The sequence below is a fragment of the Ursus arctos genome, unplaced genomic scaffold (genome assembly GCF_023065955.2).
Source record: "Ursus arctos isolate Adak ecotype North America unplaced genomic scaffold, UrsArc2.0 scaffold_6, whole genome shotgun sequence".
Classification (NCBI taxonomy): Eukaryota; Metazoa; Chordata; class Mammalia; order Carnivora; family Ursidae; genus Ursus; species Ursus arctos.
The window spans coordinates 75662414-75668413 of record NW_026623078.1 but is presented as its reverse complement, the minus strand read 5'-3'; positions in this window follow the sequence as shown (position 1 = coordinate 75668413).

The following is a 6000-nucleotide window of genomic DNA, read 5'->3' as shown; positions in this document are numbered from 1 at the left end:
ATTAGCATTCCAATAATCAGACACCTGTCACCACCAAGCGCGTGGCTCGCCCTGAAGAGCAGAAAGCTGGAGGGTGCGCGAGCATGCGCAGTGCAGTGCGGAGCTGACCTGGAGGTGGGAGGTGGTTTCCTTGGGCTGTGGGAAGGGGGCTAAAATCAAGGGATGAGGTGTTAGGTGATCTGGGCGAGGGGATAAATGCAAAGATAAGGGAAATGTGTGTTCAGCAAACTGGAAGGCCGTGTGGGTGGAGGCGGAGAGGCCCGATGATGGATGAGGCTGGAAAGAGAGGCAGGGGCCTGACCTGTCTGCGGCCATGTCTTTGAAAACCCTGCTAATAGGACAGTAGCGACTCACTGAAGCGCTCTGAGTAGTAGAGCGGGGATGATCAGGAATTGGATTGCATAGAGATATAATTTACATAATCTAAAATACACCCTTTCTGTGCTTTTTATGAGGTTCAGCAAATGCATACAGTTGTGTCATCACCCTCCCCAAGGATCCTTGTGGCTTTTTGTAATCACCTGGTCTCCGGACCCTCGGCGCCTCATAACCGCTGCTTGGTTTTCTGCCTCGGCTGGTAAATGTGATCCTACTGTATGCGCCCCACTCGGCGGTTGGCTTCTTAGCATCGTGCGTTCAGGTCTCCCGTCTCATCGTCTCACCTTGTGATGTGCTGCCCCGTGTATCACTTGCGTGTCTTCCTCTCTGCTGCTGAGGATGCACTTACCTGCTCACCCGTGTGGGACATTTCGCTTGTTTCCGGTTTCTGGCACTTCTCATAAAGACTCATTTGGGCACGTTTTTCTGCGAACGTAGGTTCTCATTTCACTTGTAAACACTGAAGAGTCGGACCGCTGGGTTGTATGGCGCGTCCTCTTAACTTCACGAAAAATTGCCAAATTGTTTTTCGAAAGCAGCTGCAGTATTTTGCGTTCCCAACAGAGTTCTAGTTTTCTCTGCACCCTTGACAGCACTTGGCCTGTCATGTGTTTTGATTTTCGCAGTTCTCATAGCTGCATCGTGGTATCTCATTGTGGCTACGGTTTGCTTTTCCCTAATGACTAGTGGTGTCGAACATCATCTCCTGTGCTCGCCTCCCCGCCCCCCCATCTGTGGATTTTCTTTGGTGAAGTACTTATTTAAATCTTTTGTCCATTAAATTTTTTTTCTTATTTTAAATTTTGACAGTTCTTTTCACCCAGTTTTATTGGGATCTAATTGACATACAGTACTGTATATGTTTAAGGTATACAGCATAATGACGTGACTTACATCTGTTATGAAATGATGACCACACTGAGTTTAGTTAACATCCATCGTCTCCTACAGATACAAAAGAAAAGAGAAAAACACATTTTTCCCCCTTGTGATGAGAAACCTTAAAACTTACTCTTTTCGCAACTTTCAAATATACCATATACAGGGGCTCCCGGCTGGCTCAGTAGTGGCACATGCGACTCTTCATCTTGGGGTTGTGGGTTCAAGCCCCATTTTAGGCATAGAGATTACTTAATAAAATCTTTAAAAAATACCATCCTGCGGTGTTAACCCTAGCTGTCACGTTGTACATTACATCTCTAGCACTTGTTTATCCTATAGTTGAAACCTGGTTCATCCAATTCTACCTGTCCCCCCACCCCATCCCTGGTTGACGCAAATATGATCTCTTTTTATGTGAAGTTTTTTTTTTTATTCCACATATAAATGAGATCATCCAGCATTTGTCTTTCTCTGTCTGACTTACTTCACTTAGCATAATGCTCTCCGGGTCCATCCATATTGTTGCAAATGGCAGGATTTCATTCTTTTTTATGGCTTTGTAATATTCGCATGTGTGTGTGCACACACACGTGTGCACACGTGTGTGTGTCCCACAACTTCTTGAACTTCTTTACCCATGTATCTGTCAGTGGACACTCATGTTTCCATGGCTTGACTATTGTAAATAATGCTGCAATGAACAAAGGGGTGCAGATAGCTCTTCGACACAGTGTTTCTGTTTCCTTTAGGTGAATTCTCAGATCTATTCCTAGATCATATGATAGTTCCACTGTTAGTTTTTGGAGAAGCCTCCATCCTGGCCATACCAGTTTGCCATCCCAACAGTGCATAAACCCACCAGTACTCGTTTTTTTGTCTTTTTTGTGACAATAGCTGTTCTGACAGGAGTGAGGTGGTATCTCGTTGTGGTTTTGATTTGCATTTCCCTGATGATGAGTGATGTTGAACATCTTTTCACGCACCTCCCTGTTGGCCATCTGGATGTCTTCTTTGGAGAAATGTCTTTTCAGATCACCGGCCCATTTTCTCATTGGGTGGTTTGTTTTTTTGCTATTGAGTTGTAGGAGTTCTTCATATATTTTGGATAGTAACCTTTTTTTATTTTTTTAAATTTATTTTTATTTTTTATTTTTTAAAGATTTTATTTATTTATTTGACAGAGATAGAGACAGCCAGCGAGAGAGGGAACACAAGCAGGGGGAGTGGGAGAGGAAGAAGCAGGCTCCTAGCGGAGGAGCCTGATGTGGGGCTCGATCCCAGAACGCCGGGATCACGCCCTGAGCCGATGGCAGCCACTTAACGACTGCGCCACCCAGGCGCCCCGGATTGTAACATTTTATCAGAAATATGATTTGCAGATATTTTCTCCCATTTGGTAGGTTGCCTTTTCATTTTGTTGATGGTTTCGTTGGCTGTGCAGAAGATTTTTGGTTTGCTGTAGTTCCACTTGTTTTTACTTTTGTTGCCTTTGTTTCTGGTGTCAAGTCTAAAAAGTCATCACCAGGACTCATGGAAAGGAGCTTCCCGCCTTGTTTTCTTCTACAATTTTTATGGTTTCAGGTCTTACAGTCAAGTCTGTAATCCATTTTGAGTTAATTTTTGTGTGTGGTGTAAGATGTGGCCCAGTTCCATTCCTCTGCATGTGCTTCCCAGCCTTTTTGTAGACTGCCTTTTCCCCAATGTGTATTCTTGGCTCCTTTGTTGTAAATTAGTCACCGTATATGCTTGGTTTTATTTCTGGGCTCTCTAGTCTGTTTCATTGATGTATGTGTCTGTATTTTTATTTTGTTTTGCTTTGTTTTGTTGACAATACCTACTATTTTGATTACTATAGATTTGTAATATAGTTTAAATTAAGGAAGCATGATGCCACTAGCTTTGTTCTTTTTAAGATGGCTTTGACTATTTGGGGTGTTTTGTGGTTCCACAGACATTTTAGGATTGTCAGTCCTATTTCTGTGAAAAATGCTGTTGAAATTTCGATAGGGACTGCATTGAATCAGTATATTTCTTTGGATAGCATGGACATTTTAGCAATATTAATTTTTCCAATCATGAGTGTGGAATATCTTTCCAATTTTTTGTGTCTTCTTCAATTTCTTTCATTAATGTCTTATAGTTTTCAGTGTACAGATATTTCACTTCCTTCATTAAATTTATTCATAGGTATTTTATTCTGTTTGATGGAATTATAGATGAGGTCATTTTCTTAATTCTCTTTCTGATAGCTTGTTATTAGTGTATAGAAACACAACAGGTTTTTGTGTATTGATTTTGTGTAAGAGATGATTTTTTCCCCCACCGAATGCTCTTGGCACCCTTGTCAAAAATAATTTGACCACGTTTGTGAGGGTTTATTTCAGGGGTCTTTATTTTAGTAGAAGATACAGAAAACAAATACTGTATGAGTTTCCTAAGGCTGCGGTAACAGTACCATAAACTGGGTGGCTTAAGACAACAGTAGTTTTTTTCTCTCATAGTTTTAGAGGCTAGAAGTGTGTCCGTAGGGCCATGCGCTCTCCTGTGGCTCTTTTGGGGGAGGATCCTTCCTTGCCCCTTCTAGCTTCTGATGGTTGCTGGCAATTTTTGAATTCGTTGGCTTGAAGATGCATCACTCCAATCTCTGCCTCTTTCTTCGCATGACTTCTCCCTTGTGCGTCTTCGTCACTATGTCTGTTCTGATAAGGGCACCAGTCACATTGGATTTAGGGTCAGTCTAATCCAGTGCAACCCCTTCTTCACTGAGAATATCTGCAAGTATATCAATTTCTAAATAAGGGCACATTTTGAGGTTCTGGGTGGACGTGGATTTCTGAGTGTGCTTTCCTGACTTCAAGGGTGTGAAGATGTGTGCATATCCATCGAGGTTGGCAGCTGTCTGAGGAGGTAGGGAGTGCCCCACTTAAAGCACTTGAAAATGTTGTTGTTTACACACACACACACACACACACACACACACACACACACACACACGGAGCTGCTGAAATTGGGCTTGCAGGCGGCCAGCTTGGGATCCCTCATGGGCCAGAGCAACAAGTGTGTCCCCAAGTAAAATGAAAAGTCACTGGAGGCTGTGACTGCTGGATGGGGCAATGGATTGGAAGGGGGGCATGAATGGGAGTTGGGAGAATATTAAGTTTCTCTGATTGGGCACTAGATGGTATATTTGAAAAGATAGGAGCCTGAAAAGTGAAGATACTTAATTCTAGTTTAAATAGATCCCAGGAATGCATTGGGGGTAATTTTTTTTCTTCTTCTTACTTTATTGGTCTATAGGGATCACATTTTTGTTGGCCCATCTATGGAACGGTAGGTAGTAAATGGTAGTATTTTCTCATGAATTTTCACTTTGTGCCAGAAGGTGGCAGCATTGTCAAGCAGCAGGAAGCTGGGTTGGTGATGCCAGGCACTCTTGCCTTTCTTTGCTTTGGAACCTATGGAATGAAAGGTAGTCTCCTCTCTTCCAGCTCTGGTCGGCTGCCTCCCCTCCCCCACTTCTCCCTTCCTTCCCCTTCCAGCTTCCTCCCTGCTGGGTTAACATGGAATAGGCTGGGAGAAATGGGGCAATGTCAGAGGGGGTTAACACTGGGTTCTTTTTATATACTCAGAATAGAATCTCCCTCTTAAACACTGTATTGATTGTATTATAAATGTCTCCCTTAAAGATCTCTGGGAGGTAAGATCTGAATTACGGGGAATTTAGAGCTATGTTCAATGGTTCAGAAAAGCTATACCTTAGTAAAATGTCAGCAGCTTGTGCCGGGATCATTATGGATTCTGTGATAAATCTGATTGTTTCATGCTGAGCAAAAGCCCAAATTAAGAGTGTTGAATGTCTCTTAATAAGCAGGGATATTATTATTTCTAAATAAATTCAGCCAAGCAATTAAACTCTGAAAATGTTGGAAGCTTGGTCAACACATGTGAAAGGAGAGGGGGCGACAATGTGGGGTTCACTATCATGATGGAGACGAAGCTTGTCTTCAGACACTTAGTAGAGTGTTTTGATTGGTTAGTGGGGACAGCTGCAAGAATCTGAGTTTGTGGTTGATGCCTCTCTAGCTTTGTGACCTCTGGTAGAGAATTCAGTTTCTCTGAGCTTCATATTTCTCATTTATTGAAGTGTGATTGGACCAAATTAAATGATGTATGTCAAGAACCTTCCACAGTGCCTAGCATGTAGCCGATACTCAGTAAGCTTTCCTTGAAATAACTAAGGGCAACAGTAACACATTGAGTTTGGGAGGCCTGCCTTGTACTTGATATTGTGGCCCTGGGAAGACTCAAAAGCAGTGCATGACAAAAAGAGTGGGATTCTCTGGTCTGGGACATTTAAATTACTATTTTAATTTTTAGGTGTTCTCGGGCAATTGGCCCTATTTAAAAATGTCCCCTCCTGTGGGAGTGGAGTGATAAGTTACTCGAACTCCAGGCTAGATACTTCTTTCCTTGCCTGCTTCACAGCATGTGGCGAAGTGCACAGTATCAGTTGTTAAAAAGAAACGCAAACACCAGTGGGTCTTTGCATTTGAATAGTTAGTCCTCAAGTGTCTGAGATTGGCATCTAGGGCAAATCTTGCTTTTAATCTGCATGGCCGTAATTGTCACAGAGGAAATAAGGCCGTGATTTGCTACCGTTAGTCACCCTCTCTTATTTCTGCAGAGGTGTATGGCCTGCCCTAAAACTGATAATGTCCTATGATAATGGAAATGGGGAGC